At 54.4% G+C, this 18,649-nt stretch overlaps 1 protein-coding gene across 1 annotated transcript in view; it reads left to right on the top strand.

Annotated features, from left to right (window-relative positions):
* The first annotated feature begins 2,755 nt into the window (after positions 1 to 2,755).
* The window catches only part of KIAA1217 (KIAA1217 ortholog), a 687,185-nt gene continuing 671,291 nt past the window's right edge, over positions 2,756 to 18,649 (top strand). The window contains exon 1 of the mRNA XM_058297837.2: positions 2,756 to 2,923. The gene's annotated coding sequence lies outside the window, so the exon portion shown is untranslated. The remainder of the gene's footprint in view (positions 2,924 to 18,649) is intronic.

Here is an 18,649-nt window from a genome sequence, read left to right as displayed (position 1 = left end):
CTTTGGACAGTGTCCAATCTCCAAACAGCAGACTCTTTAAACATGTGAATGCGAATAGACAGACATGAAGGAATTCCCACGGGATAAGAGCAGCAAGCAACTTTTCGTGGACATTTAAAACGCCCGCCCAGATGGAGTGACCTGTTCAGCCAGATCTCCTTTGGAGAATCCATTTCCTCTCGTCCCTTCCCCTCTCCTTCCTTTCCTTTTGGTTTCCACACGTGTACGATGGCATAACCGTCATCTGAAAACTGATCTTTAGGTATTTATTCATACTCGTTAGCAACAATTGATGCAGTTAACATTATTTACTATGTACCTGTTGTGTACCAGACACCCTGCAGGGACCTCTGGGAACCAAGACAGAACGCCTGCCCTTGGGGAGCTTGTCCTTCAGGAGGAAGTCGGGCTGCAAACAACCCTCACTTTAGAACGGAGATGAGCCGACCCGGAGGCGAGAACAGAACCGAGAGGCGCTGAGGGGCGGGCGCTCAGGCGGGGATGGCCACTTCCTTCCAGGGCCCCGTGGCCCTGCTGCCTTGCCTGCTGCCAGAGCCCACTGACTCGCTCTGGACACTGGACACTTGGAAGCTGCGCTGCCACCCACCTGAGAAGGTGGCCGTGCACTGCCCTGCAGCCACGCCACGGTCTTGTTTCCAAACTGTCCCCTTCCTTTGTCAAAGACTTGCTTGTTCCCACCCTGTTAATCTGAGAGCATTTTCTGGAACAGTGATTCCTGCGGTGGAACTGCTGTTTCCGAAAAATGTAATACTAGGATCTAGTTATATAATTCCTTCATGAGGACAAGGTGTTTTGAAATATATAAATTAAACAAACAAAAACACAAAAAAGGATGCCTCCAAGAGGACCTGGAGGCCAGTGGCCCATATCCTTCTCTGGATCCCTTGCTTCAATTAGGAACATGCTCTATTTTTATGTATTTTAATTATATTATGTCTTTTTTAAACCCAACCATACTTTTGCTGAATTAGCTAGAATTCCACTTTCCAAGCGTGAGAGGCAATAGACCTTAGTATCAGACTTACTCCTATTTTCTGTTAAGCTTCCACTTGAGAATCGAAATGGTAATGAAACTTTCTGCTGCTTCAACCAGGTTTGCTTCTACTTGAGTAACTTTAAAAAGTTGAAGTTTAAAAGGAAGGACTGGATTTGTGGGCAGGGGGTATTTTCCTTCCCTTCTCTGTTTACTTCCCGCTTCCCACCCTTCACCCTTTCCACTTAAAAAGGACAAACCGAATGAATAAGCGGCCCCTCGGCGATTAAGCAGCCCTCTGGGTTAAGGGAGGAAGACGTGTGCCAGTGGCCGGCGCCAGGTGCTGGCGGCCGGGCAGCGCCTGCGGAGCGCGCCTGGGGCCCGCAGCCGGCGACCGTGCGGGGGAGCCGGGAGCGCGTGGAATGTACCGCTCGCGCGGAGGGGAGCGCGGGAGGCGCGCCCGGGAGGTGGCTGGGCCGCAGCTAAGGGACCTGCGCTGCAGGGACAAGCCCTGCTCATCCCAGCGCCACCCCAGGAGCCCTCGTTTGTCGCCTCCGCGGGAAGTCTCTTCTGGTTTCGCGCCCCAGGACAACTTCAGAGAATGAGGGAGGTTGGCATAGGGTCCTGGAGGAGGACTTCAAACTGTGTCCTGCTCACGGCTGTCACCTCCGCAGGCCCAGGGCTCGAGGGCCGGATCCCGCGCAGGGGCCCAGCCTCGGCCTCAGACCCCGTCTCTGGCTCGGGGCGCGCTCGCAGCTTTTGGAGGAGACTCCCGAGGTCCCCGAGGCCCGGAAATGCGAAGGAGAAGACCCGGCCACTTTGAGCCCTTCGCAGCGACTTGTCAGGAGACGGGAGCGGCGGGGCCGACCCACTCCTCCGAGTGGGGGAGAGGCGCCCGACGCCGGCTCCCTCCTGGGACCTGGGGGCGCTGGGGGAGGCCGAGAGAACCCGGAGAGCTCCCTGTTCTCACCCCACGCACCCCTACAGGAGCGCGAAAACCCACCTTCCCGCACCTTCTGTAGGGAAAATCCACCCTGCTCCCACACCGCCACGCAGCTCTTCCAAGGGCGCCCAATGCGCCTCCAACTTCGGGGAGAGAGCGCGGCCCGCTGCGCTCTCCCCCGCCCGCACCTCCCGGGTCCATCTCCTCGGGGTGCGTCCCAACCGGGCGTCGCTCGCGTCTCTGCCCCCACCTGGCAGCGAGCGCCCCCGGCTGTCGGCGGCGGCCCCTCGGTGCCGCTTCGCGGGGCGCTGGGGCTCCGGCTCCCCGCGGGCTCCGGCGGCGGTGGCGACCCGGCCGGGCTCGCAGGGCCCGCGCGCACCCCCGCGCGCATCCCCGCGCCATCCCGCGTCCCCGCGCGCTGCCCCCACCACACCCCCCAGCCTGCCGCCGCTCCCGGGTGGGTGGGGGCGGTGACGTCAGCACTGCAGTCCCGAGGAGCGCGGCCCGGGAGGGCGGGTGCGCGCTCCGGGGCGAGGAGGCCGGAGGCACCCCCGCCGCTCGCGCGCGCCTCCCCGCGCTCCGCACCCGCCGCCCGCCGCGCGCCCGCCTGCCCGCCGCGGGCGGCCTCGGCGGCCTCCAGGTGACTTGAAAGTCGTTGCCGGGAGCACGGAGCGGCTGCTGCCTGCAGTCCTGGCTGGCCCCGAAACTGCCACTCCGACAGGGACGAGCCAGCCGAGGAGCGCGCGCGGCGCGGGGCGCGGCGGCCCCAGGGGCCGGAGGCGGCCCGGCCCGGCTGGCGGCAGCGCGGCGGGACCCCGGCCCCGGGACCCCCGGGCGCGCGCGCTCGCCCCGCGGTGCCCGGGTCCCTCCTGCGCAGGTCGCCGCCGCACCGGCGTGGGGGATGCGAGCGCCGTGGCTCCAGGTCGCCGCGAGCAGCCGCCGGCGGGAGAGCGAGCAGAGGCGAGGGGGCGGCAGCTCGGCCCGAAGTAAGTGCAGCCCAAGTTTGCGTCGGGTCCCTGCCGCTCCCCCGAGCGCGGGCGGCCGCGTCTCCCCCTCTCGGTCCCGGAGGGGACCCAGGGCAGACTTCCGAGCGAGCCTCGCCCGGGAGGGAAAGTGAGCGTTCCGGGAGGGGGCCGAGGCGCCGGGGGGCTCAGACTGGGTGGGATCCCGGTGCGGTGACGGGGGGTCAAAGCAGGGACCCACAATTAGGGGAGGGCCCGGCGGGAGCCCGACCCTGGGGACCTCACAAACGGAGGGACTGGGGCGAGGGAAGGTGGCGGAAGCCACACCTATTTTGGTGACCTTGGGGTGCCCCCCTCGAGGGGCGAGCCAGGGGCTTATCAGAAGCTGGTAATGGGGGTGCAACGAGGGTCTTCGCCTCCCTTCTCGCTCGGGGCTGCGCCGAGGGCTTGGCGTTCCCGACCGGCTGGGAGGCCGCGATCCGAGGAGAGGGAAGCCGGCGCCGAGCCTGGGGAGGGTGGACGCCCGGCCGCCTCGACCAGGGCTCGGGGTGGGAGGTCGGGGTGCCCGCAGAGGCTCCAGCCTGACGGAGGCGACAGAGACTGAGGGAGGAGCGGGCGTGACGCTTTGGGCGCCTTCGGAGCGACGGTCGCTAATTCTGGTAATTGGGCGGCTTACCGGGGGACGGCAGCGCCGGGGAAGGGGCTGCAGGGCGGCGGTGGCGGCCCCGCCCCCGCCCGTGCGCGCCCCGCGCCGCGGTGGGTCCCCTGGGTCTTCACACGGTTCCAGGCGGCCGCGAGGGCTGGGGTCTCTGCGTTCTCCTCGCCGGCTCCCCGTCACGCGCAGCTCTTCGGGGCTCTCCTTCTCTCACCGGCCTGCCCCCGGGAGGTCTCATTCTTTGACTGACCGAACTTGTAATGGGGAAGAAGTTCATGGACGCTGCGCTCGGGCTAGGGGCAGGGCCTGCAGGGGGCGGGCGAGCCCGGCGCGAGGCAGCTCGCCCACCGGGGCTCCCCTGGGGAGGGTCTCGGGGAGGCTTTATTAACGCAACGAGGTTGTTGCGGGGAGGCCGACCCCCACTCAGCTTCTGATGCCAAAGGCTACTTTTGCGGGGTGGGGGTGGGATGGGAGGAAGCCGAGTGAACTGAAACCTCCGAACTGAAAAGCGAACTGCAAAAGGTCCTTCCTGATGCAAACTGATGACCCCAATTTCGTTTTTTTTCTTTTTTCCATCCATCCATCCACCCACCCACCCATCCATCCTTCCATCTATCCAAAACCCTTAGTAGGGATCAGCTGTGTGCCAGGCCTTGTGTTGGATGCTAGGGCAAAAGGAATGATAAATGCGCAGAGAAGTGGTCTGGAAAGAAGGTGGACCAAAGTCCTGCCCTGCAGTAAGGGGGGGTGGGGGCGGGGGGCTACCCTTTGCTAGTCCCACTGGTGTCCAGTCAGCCCTTTGCTAATCCCGCTGGTGTCCAGTCAGCCCAGCCCAGCAGGCTGAGGCCAGCATGTGATGGACCGGCCTCCCTGAAGGCAGGACGCCGCCTTCCTGGCTGTCCAGAGGCCGACAGCGGCAGGCCCTTAGTCATTCATCAATAATGACTGTTGAGTGATTAACTGAGTGAGAGGATTAGCCATAGTTACAGCTGAAGTATCATGCTGTGTTTTAGGAAAATATCAGGAGGGAGGAGAAAGAGAAGGGGAAAAAATTAAGGAAGCTGGGGGGTGCAAAAGAGAAGGGAAGTGAGGGCTTAAAATATTAACCCCGCCCCCATGTTCACAGGTGGAAATGATCAGTACCCAGTTATCCCGCTCTCTGTGAAACACACGCATCTTTGTCGACTTGGAGGTCATAACTTTTGTCGACTTGGAGGTCATAACTCGTTTAAAGCAGGGTCCCTGTTGATTTACATGAGGAGGTGGTAGTGCTGTACATCATACGCTGATAGTGTAGTGATTTGGATATGTCTAGGGTAGTGGGACGGGTTGGGGAAAAAGCCTTTAGAATCACCAAAAGAATTCCTTCAAACATCTGATAATAAGGTTGCCATTTAATCTGTACATTTCCATCCCTTTTATGTTAATAGTTCATTAAAATCTGATTTAAAATGCATACATATATATACATATATATAACCAATGAAGATCAAACCCATGTAGCCAAGACTTTCCTTGGTTTAATTAATTGAGCCTAATTTACTCTGGCAGGCCAGGCTGGAAGACGGTGGTAAATTCCAAAGTGAGGGATAAGGTTCCCTCCTTAATTTCTTTTATTATTTTTTACCAGAAAGCCAAAGCTTCATGTATTTTTCTTAAGTGCACAACAGAACCACTTATTTTGTACTACCTTATCAATATTTATCAGTGGTAATAATAATACAGTGTTTGGATTTATTTATTGGACCTTCTCAGTGCTATGTGATTTGGGGTCATTCTAGACTCTTTGTAAACTTTTTCTCTACTTAACGCAATAAAATTGCTTTATTTACAGGATTTAAGTAGGCATTTAAAATCAGAACATGTCAATATAGATTACTATTTTATTTTGGACTTTGTATTCTGCATTTGCTGTCACTTATTTAGTATGCTGCCACTGGCAAGCAACTTTTCATGAATGAATAGGGAAAAAGTCCTTTATTTTTCATTATTATTTTGAGGACATTTTAAAACATTATCGGAGTGTTAGGAAGAGCATTGTGAATGAGTTATGATGTCTTAAACATGGTTATTTAGCAGTAAATGCAAATACATAGTGAGAAAGGTCGCTCAATTTTGGGATTCTTTAACCTAGCGCTGTGATGTGTCTTCTCTTGTGGTTTGGTTCGTTGTTCGCAGAACTGCGCTCTTAATTCGCATCACTCCTGCGTGAGTCTTGCAGGCTTGGCAAGGAGCTTGCTCTGGGGGCAGGGGCTAGTTTGGAAGTTTAGGGAGGATATAGAAATGCTGGGGTTCTGGGTGTGTGTGTTCAGGGGTGCTCAGAGCTCAGAAACTATCTAGCCTGGCCTTGGGGGCTGAGGGCCTAGAGAGGGGGAGTGGCTCATGCCACCACGCAAGCAGGGGTCCAGGAAGGAGACCCCTGAGCTGTGCGCGCACCTGGCTCTCCCCAGGTGACGGCCGTAGCGAGTTGCCTAGGTTCTCCAGGGCCTCCCTCTTCTTCATGAGTGCTTTTTGGTCTTATTTAATAGATGATTACCGTATATAAATATATGCATAATCATTGTTTTATTGCTGTTGAATGAATGAATGTGTGGAGGAGGCATCACCTGGGTAGAACTGGGATTGTCATGAGAACCAGCCCCTTCTAAAGATTCCAGATGGGAACTATTTGGCCAACCTTTCTTTCTGGACCCATGAGCCCCTGACGTGCCCCCTCCCCCAAACCTGCTTCTCCTACCCCAGTTTTTCTGGTTCCTCGGGGCCGAACCCAGAGCCACTCTTGCCTCCTCGTCCTCTCACAGGTAGCATTCAATCCTGCGGCTCTCCCTTCTCCGTGCTTTCCAAGCCCAGCAGTCTCACGCCTCCTTCGGGACTGACTAATCCATCATTTCCCACCAGGGCCATTGCTGCAGCCCCATAACCCCCCTCCGTGCCCCTATCCTGACCACTCTGCAGTCTAGAGCAATTCTGTGAACACAGAAGCCAGGTTGCATTACTGCTCTGCTCAGAGTTACAATGTTGTCCCGACTCTCTGAGCAGGAAAGAAAAAGTTCTTACGGTGACCCTCAGGTTTTTTGTTACGTAGCCCCTTCCAGCTCCTCTGGCTTCTTCTGGTTTGCACTTAATCACTGTGTTTCTGTCTCGGCTCTGTTGCTCGACACCCACAGACACTCTCCCCTAAGCAACAGTGAACCGGCTGTGCCCCTTTTCTGGAACATTCTTCCCTGGGTGCCTCCTTAACTCACTTCTTTATGTCCTTCAAATCATTTCCCCAATTCATCGTCTCTTCTTGGCTACCCTGTTTAAAATGATATGCCTTTAACGCAGGGGCTCTTAACCTTTTTTGTTCCACGGAGCCCTTTGCCAGTCAGGTGAAAACCACGGATTCCTTACTAAGTTGTCCACACTATGCTGTGTTTTATTTAATAAACATATCACACCCACACCAACATGTCCCCGCAAGAATAATTTTTAAAAAATTTAAATTCAAGCTGATGGACCCATTGTCAAGAAAAGAACCCCTGCTCTAACGTTTAATCCCCCCCTTTCCTGTATTTATTTCCCCATCAGCACTTCTGATTAATATGATAGACTTGTTTTTCCTTTCTCTTATTTTTCTCCCTCCCACTAGTAATAAGCTCCATGACAGTAGAGATTCCTTTTTTTTTTTTTCATTTTGTTCTCCCCAGGGTTAGAATAATACGTGGAACATAAAAGGGGCTCAGTAAATATTTGTCGAGTTGATAGGATACAGGGAAATAAAATAGTGTTCATGTCCTGGATCTCGAGAGCTCTGCACAGTGCCTGGCACACAGCCCTTGCCTTCTAGGTATATTACATTCTCATGCCGTCACCTTTGCTGGTGGTTTGGACTGTACTCAGAGCACAACTCATTCTCCAAAGGCGTCTTAAAAGTCTTGAAGGCTATTGACACCTGCTGCAGGGAACGATTAGGAAATAAAAGCCCATCAAAGACTCTTTCCAGGAAAGTCCTTGGGCGCTGTTGGGAGGTGGAGGCTGTGAACTTCTCCTCAGGGCATGGGCACACCCTTCTATCTCCATCCGCATTCCAGCCTTACTGCTCTTCTTCTCCTAAGGGATCACACCCTATTTCTTAAATGGCAGTAGGGGGCTGGGAGAGCGGTGGAGATCATGGCTCCAACTGGAAAACAGAGCTGCTGTTTCTGGAACGTCTTTTGGCAGTGGAGTCACCTTGGCAAGCCAGGCCTGGGAAAAGGGATGTGAGAAGGCAGCTGCTCGCCACCTCGCCACCTCGCTTGCCCTGTCTCCTTGGAGCTGGGCTTGCCTCTTGCTGCTCTTACCATGACTGTCCTCCGTGATCGCCTCCTGACCCACAGAGTTTAGCAGAGGAGGAGTTAGGAAGCCCTGTCAATTGACCGATGAGGCACTGCATGAAAAAATAAAATTAAATGGTCCCTGGAAAGCCATCCCTAGGGTTCGGGCTACCTACGTGCTAAATGATAAACATTCCTAACTGCAATAGTCTGCCCTGTATTAATTGCTTGCTAATAGGCTGTAAATGCACCTTTGGCTGAGCCAGTAAGATGTTTTTATGGTTGTGCCGGGAGCCTGCGAGCAGATCCTGTGCCTGTGTGTTGAAGTTGGGGGTTTTATTACATTTCTATGCAAATTACTACACCAAACTCTGCAGCTGGGAATTCCTACTAGCTCAAAGCGTGCACCCTTTAGAAGTTGGCTCAACAGTCTTTTCAACCCCCGGTGCTCAAAACAGCTTTGTCCGACCACATCAGGATGTTATGCTGTGCCCATTTTTTTGCTCTGGAAATAGAAAGAGCTCTTTGGGTTCATACTTCTAGGTTACCCGTACTGTTCTCAGCAAGCTCTGCAACCTTGTCCAATTTACATTAGTTTCGAGTTGCTTTTCTGGAGCCAGGAAAAGTTACCGCAGCAGCAAAAATGGGACTGACAGCCTTGAAGGATGTCCGTGAGAAATCCATTTTCCCGTCGCTGTAAGACAGGCAGCCAGAAGCACTCTAGGATAGATTTGTGTGTGTGTGCATGCACGCATGTGTACATGTGTGTGCACAAATACATGGATGCGTGTGTGTGTGTGTGTGTGTGCATGTGCCTTGTCGCGGAGGGAGCGGTATCTGGGGTAGAAACATAAACTCTTAATAATGAAAAGGAAGAGGGCTTGCCTGTTCACTTTCTGGAGAACTGGTGTACATGTAATTTTTTGACTAGTTTACAAACATTTTGTTGGAAAAGTTCCTTTGTAAGTAGGTGGTTTGGATTTTTATCTCATAGAAACAGTCTTACATGTGGAATTTAGGTTCCCAGCTGTCTCTGGAAAAACTTATTTAATTCATTGCTGAGCATTAAAAATAATACCATAGTTTTCTTTTTCATCTGGGAAAATGGATATTAATCTCTAATTAATAAAATTCTAATTTCAATCATGTGATACCATCCAGATCTAGGTTGACCGTTTTGTAAGTAATCGCTCCTGGGCCTCCTCTGGTTTGTGCGCCCATGTATTTATTCTGCTGAATAGGTGACATTGGATCCCCTTTATCTGCCAGCTTTTAAAAGCAAGTTCATGAAATGCTGCGAAGTTAATCCAGTGTGCCAAGTAAATAAAATGCACCACCGCTGCTAAGCGCGTCCACGTCTTGAGGTCCCCCAAGGCGGGCCCCCTTCCCCTCGCCTGCTCCCGCGGTCTCCCTCCTTTCTCCTTCCTGGGCCAACTCTCTCGTCCCCGGAGCGCCTCGTGCAAAGCGCGACCAGCCCTCCCCCTAGTGGCCGCCGGGACCCCTTCCCGCCCGCCTGCTGAAGGCCCGAGCTGGCATTCCCAATGCGCCCTGCCCTGGGTGCGCCCCCTCCACGCAGTCTCCAGGGCCCGGGGGCGGGGACCCTCCTGGCGGCAACTCTGATGTGCAGGATGGGGGACTCTCTAGGGGAGGACGGAGCTGGAGGTTCAGCCCCTGTACTTTCCGGTCCACCCCACACCGTCCACACCGTGCGCCACGCGTTCCATCCACAGACGTCCGCGTGGACCAACGAGCAGGTTGCGAGGAGCTTGCTCCTGCGCTCTGGCTTCCGAGCACCGGCAGTGGCTGTGAGGGTGCGCTCCTCTCGGGAGGAGCGAAAAGCCCCGGCCGGTAGCGTTTGCAGTTTCCTGGGTTGTAACCTGACATCCGCGGGCTGCAGAACTTGCAAACTTAGCAACTGGCTCTCATTGAACAGCACCAGCTGGCCCCGGTCTGCCACTGTTTTTATTGCTAACAGTGATGTAGAAGAAAGGATGTAAGTTCTCCTCTTGTCCTCTCTCCTTCCTCCTCTTTTGATTTGGTAAACGGAGGGAAATAGCAGGTATAGGTCAAGGGGTCCCCAAGCTTGTTCTATAAAGGGCCAGATAATCAATAAACATTTCACTTACCAGGTAGTAACTAAAGATTTTAGACTTTGCAGGCCACATTTGGTCTTTGTCTCATATTCTTCTCCTTTTTTTTTTTTAACAACCCTTTAAGAACGTAAAAGCCATATCTAGCTAAAGGCAGTATAAAAGCAGAGCGGCTGAGGGCCACATCTGGCCTGTGGCCTTGGCTTGCTGACCCCTGGAACAGGTGATCAGGGCCGGTGTTTGGAAACCCTGTTCTGGAGGACTGGTGTAGTAGATGCACACACATACGCACACACATCCACACATATCCATGTAGCTGTCCATTTCAGAGAAGAACCCCACTCGGGTGAGGCACCTGGAGCACATGGCCACGGGACCCAGGCTTGGGTCTTTGTGAAGAGGGAGGCCTCTGGGAAGAGGTGAGCATGAGGATGGGGTGCCAGCCTCGAGTGAGGGCAAGTGTGACCTCTGGGTGTTTTTTCTCTCCTATTTTCCCTCCCTCCCTCACTTCCTTCCTACTTTCCTACTTACTTATAGCTTTATTGAGATATGATTCACATACTATAAAACTCAGCCATTTAAAGTATGCAGTTCAATGTGGGTTTTTGTCTTTTTTTTCATATTCATAGGGCTGTGCAACTTTGCCAAAATCTAATTATAGAACCTTTTGTCTCCCCCCTGTTGCCAGTAACCTTCAGTCCCCATTCCCTCCCTTGCCTCCCCACCCCCACCCCGGCCCCAAGCAACTACGGGTGTACTTTCTATCTCTGTGAATTTGCCTCTTCTGGATCCTTCATGTAAATGGAGTCATCTAAGATATGCCTTTTGTGACTGGCTTCTTTCATGTAGCATCAGGTTTTCAAGGTTTATGCAAGTTGTAGAATGTACTAGTACTTCATTCCTTTTTATTGCCGACTAATAGTCCATTGTATGGATAGATCACGTTTTATCTGTTCAACAGCTGATGGGTGTCGGGTTTGTTTTTACTTTTGGCTATGGTGAATAATACTGCTAGAAGATTCACATTACAGTCTTTGTGTGGCCAGAGGTTTTCTTTTCTCTTGGGTGGACTTGTTGGGTCACTTGAAAAACTATATGTTTAGCATTTTAAAGAACTGCCAAACTGTTTTCCAAAGCTGCTGCATCATTTTGCATTCCCACAACAGTGCATGTAGGGTCCAATTTTTTCACATCCTCACCAACCTTTTGTGTCTTTTTGATCACAGCCATCCTGGTGGGAATGAGTGGTGTCTAATTATGGTTTTGATTTGCATTTGCCTAACAGTTAATGATGTTGAGCATCTTTTCACATGCTTATTGTGTATCTTTGGCGAAATGTCTACTCAAATTGGTTGAACATTTTTGAATTGGGTTGTCTCTTTATTTTTGAATTATAGGAGTTCTTTATATATTCTGGGTGTAAGTCCCTTAAAAGATACATGATTTGCAAATATTGTCTCCCATTCTGTGGGTTGCCTTTTTACTTTCTTGATGACTTTGTTTATGAGAAGAACTTTTTAATGCTGATGAAGTCCCATTTATCTGTTTTTTCCTTGGGTCGCTTATGTGATATATCAATTTCCTTGATTTCTTCTAACATAGTCCTATGTTTTCTTCTAAGAGTTTTATAATTTTAACTCTTACATTTAAGTCTATTAGCCGTTTTGAGTTCATTTTTTTGGATATGGTGTGAAGAAGGGATACAACTTGGTGCTTTCGCTTGTGGATATCCAGTTGTCCCAGCACTATTTGTTGAAAAGAAATAGTATTTATTTATTTTTGGGGAGTTGCCTTGGCACCCTTGTACAAGTCGATTGGACCCTGTGTTGCCTCATTCAGTGTGCTCCCTGGCAGAATTCTTGACTCCCTCCCTCTGCTGCCAGATGCCTCTGCTCTCGCCCTGCCCATCGGTGTGCAGAGCTGTTTGAATGTTTTCCTTCCCTCCTGGAGAGTGAGTGCATGGAAGGCATGAGCGGTGTTTATCATCTCCACCTTCCCAGCATCAGTTACAAAACAGACACAGGTGGAGCAATCGGAATGGAGGAATGAGTGAATATTTAGGAAAGAAAAGTGGCAGGAGAGAGGGGGCTTCTTGCACGGCAGGCGGGCTCCCCGTTTTCTAGTCCAAGGAGTCCCTAAGTGGCAGCAGGATTCAGGCCAGCGTCGTTTCTGGCTCTGCCATCGTCTTATTTTAAAATGTCATTAATCCTTGGGTGTGTTCTAATCACATAATGCTATTCCCCATAAAACCGAGGCTAGGGCTCCTGTGCTGACACACATTGTGCTCCGTGGAGGAGCTGCTCTCTTATCACCAAGGACGTTTCTGCATTTCCTATTGATTTAAATATTCAGCTGCGAGTGTCATCCAGACGCCGTTGTTCCGAGCTAATGAGGAGTGTGTCGGCTGAAGCACCTGGCAAGTGGAAGTCCTACTGCGTACTCCGAGCTCCCTGGCGAGCAGAGTGGACCTCCTGGCTGCCTTCCCACGGCCTTCTGCTCTGTGCTGATAGTGGAGTGGGAAAGACTGGGTGCTGGGACTTTCCTGTATGTTCAGTGTCAAGTCGTGCAGGCATTTTTTAGAAAATTCATTGCATTTTGCAGATGGTCCAAGTTAGGCTGAACTTTTACTCAAACATAAATTTATACCGGTGCGCCTCGAGGTGCGAAAAATTGGCTTTTACAAAAACCTGGATTACAGAATAGATACAGGAGAAACAAATTCCTGTCAAAGAATCTGCTGGATTGGGTGGACGAGGCTGGGGGGCTGGTTGCGTCTACCCTTCTCCTTCGCTAGGGCTCTCATGATAAAGCAAGCTGGACAAGAAAGACGGCTAGCCAGTGGAAGAGGTTGATTTTGCTAGTCTGAGGAATCCCCAGTGCAGAGCTTGGAGATGAAATCTGCATTTGAATGGATCGTAGATGAAATCTGCATTTGAATGGATGGTTGAGTCCTTACCCACACTGGAGCTCTAGCTCCTACTCTTTTTTTCAGGAGGCACTGGTTTTGAACCCAGGACCTCATACATGGGAAGCAGGTGCTCAACAAGTTGAGCTCCATCTGCTTCCCTCCAGCTCCTCCTCTACTCTCTCTAGATTTGGGCCCCCCAAGCTCAGGGGTGCTTGTAGAGGGAGGGACCATGGGAGATCCTAGTACCACTTGCCGGAACATGGATGAGACTGGCAGGCCATTCTAGAAGGCTCTGGAACCTGCCCATGCGTGCTGACCTCAAGGGCACTCGGAGCAGGGAGAGCGCTCTGGGTCTGATCCCAGAAAGTGAGCAACGAAGTAACCCCGCTCGCTAGTAAAGCACGGTTACCAGTGGGTACTAGTTAAGGTCAAGTTGCCTCTGATGAAACCAACCACTCCTAGGGGAGGAGTGAGAAGGAGTGTCCCGCAGGGTTGGTGGAGCTGCTCAGGCCTCTCGAGTGGGAAGACACTTATCCCCACCCCTGGAGCCTGGGGGTGGCCGCCCAGGGCCACCACTGTCCAGAACCGCAGAGTGGGGGCGTCGCGGGGAGTCCGCTCAGCTGGCGCAGTGCTCACGCGCTCAGGAGCCAAACCTCCCTCCAGCCGCGGGCACTGGTGTCGCCTCCCAGCTCCCACGCCAGGGCCGTCCGCGTGGGCTCCAGCCAGGGCGCTGCTGGCGAGAGAGAGAAATGGAGCACCCGGGCTTTCCCCTGTGCGGTCACCAGTCGGGCTGAAGTGTGGTTTGCTGGCCTGGCGGGGGAGCAGCCGCAGTAGGCCAAGCCGCTGCCCCCATAATAGGGTGGCTAGTCGGACTCACCACCACCCCTGAAGGGAGCTCGGCATGGGCGCAGAGTGCCCTCGGGTCTCCCCTTCTCGGCAGCCATGCTTCCGCGGCCGCCCCTCCTCCCGGATGGCGCCACCCGATGCCTGTGGGGCAGCACCCGTCTTCTTTTTTCTCCCTGCGCAAGCGCAGGGTGGAAAATTCCAGTCTGCCCTTTTCCCCTCCCCCGACAGCAGCAACAGCCAGGCGTGGGCAGAAAATTCCAGTCTGCCCTTTTCCCCTCCCCCGACAGCAGCAACTGCCAGGCGTGGGCGGAAAAATCCAGTCTGCCCTTTTCCCTTCCCCCGACAGCAGCAACAGCCAGGCGTGGGCGGAAAAATCCAGTCTGCCCTCCACCCCAGCAACAGCAGCCACCAATCCCTAAACCCTGCCCCTTCCCCCAGCAACAGCGACAGCCAATCCCTAACCACCACCCCTCCCCCGTCCAGTACCGCCCACTGACCTTTCGCCGGCAACCAATCAGAATAGGGCGTGGCTTCGACCAATCAGCCTTCCCCAGCCCCTATAAAACTGTTGCCTCTCCCTCAATAAAGTGGACTTGCGTGTTTACCTTGTCTCCGCGGTAGTTCTTCTGCCGTGCGCCCTCCAGTCCTGAGAGCCCCCGACAAGGGCCTGGCCTCCCTTGTCCCCAGTTCGTCGCCTGCTTCTCCGGGCGACCCCTTCGTCGCCTGCTTCTCCGGGCGACCCCTTCGTCGCCGGCTTCGCCGAGCGACCCCGTCAGCCGAACCGCGCAACCCCCTGTGAGACCGACCCCTCGTCTGCTGCCGGACCGACCCCTCGTCCCAAGCGGGACCGACCCCTCGTCCCAAGCGGGACCGACCCCTCGTCCAGAGCTGGACCGACCCCTCGTCCGCAGCCAGACCCCACCTATACCGACTGAGCAAGCCGTCGCAGTTGGCGCCCAACGTGGGGCTAAGCAACCCCACCACAGCACAATATGGGGCAAGGCAACTCCACCACAACCTCACTCCATAACCTGACGGCACCCCCCCCTTCTCAACTTGGGACTTCTCTCGTGCAACATTGCTGCTACCTGAGCCTTGGCTACCTCATATGATCCACGGCGGTCTGGGAGAATCGCTGGATGGCTTTCTCCTTCCATGTCGGGGGCTTATACCGACCCGCTATGATTAAGAGGAGCCTTGGATTTCTCGGGAGCACGCGCTTGCATGTCTGAAGTAACCCTACCATAGCCCTACGCTCTCCTCTCTTCTCACCCCTATCTTTTCGCTCTGCATTGCTGCTCCTGAACCTTGGCGACCTCATATGATCCACGGCGGTCTGGGAGAATCGCTGGATGGCTTTCTCCTTCCATGTCGGGGGCTTATACCGACCCGCTATGATTAAGAGGCGCCAATAAAACTCTCAGGAGCACGTGCCTGAGCACCTCCACCCCTGCCTTCACCTCTGCCTCCTCCCCTTCACGCTTGCTCCCCTTTGCCTTGCTCCACTGCTCGTCGTCCCGCCCTCCCCTCGTCGGGGCCTTCTCTTGGCCCGCGACCACCGTCGGAGCCCCATCGGCTCCGACCCCTCGTCTCACCACGCACCTCGGCTCCCATCGCCGCGCTCTCAAGATTGGGCCGCCCCATGTCAGCCCGCCCCATTAACATCGGCCTCTCTCGCGCCCGTGGAGACTTTGGCCTTCTTGTTGTCCTCGCCTACGTCTCCACCACTCCCGACACTGCCGCCACCACCGTCGCTGGTGCCCTGACGTGACTTGTCCTCACCGCTGCGATCCTCCAGACCATCACACAGTCTGCCTCTACCACTCTTCGCCGCCAAGAAGAGATCAACTACCTGTAACGTGCTGTCATTCGGGACTTTTAACAGCAGATGGACCTTATAGCCACCAAGATCAACAAGAATTGGACATTGGCCACCCTTGCTTGCAATGGCAAGATACCGCCCCCTAAATTGTACATTTATATCCCCGTCATACTCACCGCCCTCTTCAGCCCCGCTTCCCTCATTGCTTACTGCCTCTTGGGCCCTGGCTACTTGTTGCTGCTGCCATCCTGGCCCTTATTTGAAAAGAAGGGGGAAATGCGGTCACCAGTCGGGCTGAAGTGTGGTTTGCTGGCCTGGCGGGGGAGCAGCCGCAGTAGGCCAAGCCGCTGCCCCCATAATAGGGTGGCTAGTCGGACTCACCACCACCCCTGAAGGGAGCTCGGCATGGGCGCAGAGTGCCCTCGGGTCTCCCCTTCTCGGCAGCCATGCTTCCGCGGCCGCCCCTCCTCCCGGATGGCGCCACCCGATGCCTGTGGGGCAGCACCCGTCTTCTTTTTTCTCCCTGCGCAAGCGCAGGGTGGAAAATTCCAGTCTGCCCTTTTCCCCTCCCCCGACAGCAGCAACAGCCAGGCGTGGGCAGAAAATTCCAGTCTGCCCTTTTCCCCTCCCCCGACAGCAGCAACTGCCAGGCGTGGGCGGAAAAATCCAGTCTGCCCTTTTCCCTTCCCCCGACAGCAGCAACAGCCAGGCGTGGGCGGAAAAATCCAGTCTGCCCTCCACCCCAGCAACAGCAGCCACCAATCCCTAAACCCTGCCCCTTCCCCCAGCAACAGCGACAGCCAATCCCTAACCACCACCCCTCCCCCGTCCAGTACCGCCCACTGACCTTTCGCCGGCAACCAATCAGAATAGGGCGTGGCTTCGACCAATCAGCCTTCCCCAGCCCCTATAAAACTGTTGCCTCTCCCTCAATAAAGTGGACTTGCGTGTTTACCTTGTCTCCGCGGTAGTTCTTCTGCCGTGCGCCCTCCAGTCCTGAGAGCCCCCGACAAGGGCCTGGCCTCCCTTGTCCCCAGTTCGTCGCCTGCTTCTCCGGGCGACCCCTTCGTCGCCTGCTTCTCCGGGCGACCCCTTCGTCGCCGGCTTCGCCGAGCGACCCCGTCAGCCGAACCGCGCAACCCCTTGTGAGACCGATCCCTCGTCTGCTGCCGGACCGACCCCTCGTCCCAAGTGGGACTGACCCTTCGTCCCAAGCGGGACTGACCCCTCGTCCAGAGCTGGACCGACCCCTCGTCCGCAGCCAGACCCCACCTCTACCGACCGAGCAAACCGTCGCACCCCTGCATGGGCCAGGGGTGCTTGTGGGGACATCTGGGAGGAGGCCACTTCTCCAGCTCGAGGCTGGAGCCCGGAGGAGGCTTTTGCACCTCCCTCCCCGCTTTAGGCCGGGCCCTAATGAGCCCAGTCAGTGAAAACCCTGATCAACTCTTCAGGGCACCGCAGCGCTGTGCGGGAAACGCACAGGGAAGCGAGAGATGACGGGAAATTGAATATTCATGAATATGCTTAAAAGGATTGCGTTATAATTTCACTAGAACTCACCAGGTATCCATTTTGAACCTACAGTATTTCAAGGGCACTTGTCTTTGAAGCTTTTAACAAATAATTTAAGCCAAGTTAATATTCATTGCAGAGGTCGGAAGCAGAATTTTATTTTTGCAGGGCCTCTGAACGCCGGTGTTATCACGCCACTGTTTTTACTTTTAAAGTTTTGAATGGAATTGCACATGGAACCGTTATCTAATTGTTAATAGTTATAAATACCATTTAAGTAAATAATGCAGGAGTCAGCTCAGCATGCACTTTTCCTTGCTGATCTCAATCAAGCATGTTCAGAAGAGTCGCACATGACCGATTAGTTCGGCTTTAATTGCCTCTTAAGAGTGTAGGGGGAAGCGGATTTGGCTCAACAGATAGGGCGCCTGCCTACCACATGGGAAGTCCAGGATTCAAACCCAGGGCCTCCTGACCCGTGTGGAGCTGGCCCATGCGCAGTGCTGATGCGCGCAAGGAATGCTGTGCCATGCAGGGGTGTCCCCCGCGTAGGGGAGCCCCACGCGCAAGGTGTGCGCCCCGTAAGGAGAGCCGCCCAATGCGAAAAAGCACAGCCTGCCCAGGAGTGGCGCTGCACACAGAGAGAGCTGACACGACAAGATGATGCAACAAAGAGAAACACAGATTCCCGGTGCCGCCACCAAGAATGCAAGCAGACACAGAAGAACACACAGCGAATGGACAAGAGCTCAGACAACTGGGGGCAGGGGCAGGGATGGGGAGAGAAATAAATAAAAAATAAATCTTAAAGAAGAAAAGCGCACAGGCTTGCTTCTGCCGGCGTGGAGGGGTGGCGGGCTGGGTTGCAGGGCAGGCGTTTGCTGGGCGTGAGGTCCGCGCGTGCGGCAGGGGAGCAGCAGGAGCTAACAGGGCGGTCAGTGGGGGCAGAGTCATCCTCCAGCCGAGGTCTGGGGCCAGGAGCCAGGGCTGTGGGAAAGGGCCTGCAGGGAGGCCCTGTGGGTCAGCGGAGGACACAGAAGGCATCAGTGCAGGTGGCAAGATGCCAGAGCACCCGGAAATGAACTGGTCCGCAGCTCTCCTTGGGCTCAGGTACCTGGTGGCTCTTGCTGGCCTCAGACAGTACGGCAGGTTCGCCCAGCTCTCTACCCCTCACCATCGCTGGGAGCTATTTCTTCTTTTCTAAGACCGGAAGGCTATGGGCAAGAGCTCTTGCTCTCAGGGCACAGTCACCAGTCATTTCAGGTTTACATTTTCATCAGAGGTTTCATTCTCATCCTTTCAGCACATCATTCTGCTTTGGACCCAGGTAGCAGAGCACAGCCCAGGAGGTAGTGCAGGTACTATGCTTCTCTAAAAGTGCACCCGTCAGCAAGCAATTACTAGCCTCTGCATGAACCTGCTTCACAGGAGTGATTTCAGTAGCCGTGGCCCTGCTGCACCCCACGTTTCCAGGTACTGTGCAGGTTCTGCTTGGAGAGAGTCTAATTTTAAGGCTCTGCTTAATTTTTGTCTGTCTAGGAGCCTGTGTTCATTTCCATGGAGACATTATTATCATTATTTATTCTTGCACAAGACAACCCTTTAGATCTCTTCGGTAC

Source organism: Dasypus novemcinctus, chromosome 5, assembly GCF_030445035.2.
Source record: "Dasypus novemcinctus isolate mDasNov1 chromosome 5, mDasNov1.1.hap2, whole genome shotgun sequence".
Lineage (NCBI taxonomy): Eukaryota > Metazoa > Chordata > Mammalia > Cingulata > Dasypodidae > Dasypus > Dasypus novemcinctus.
Note: the sequence above shows the minus strand (reverse complement) of the source record. Positions and strands in the feature narration are given on the sequence as shown.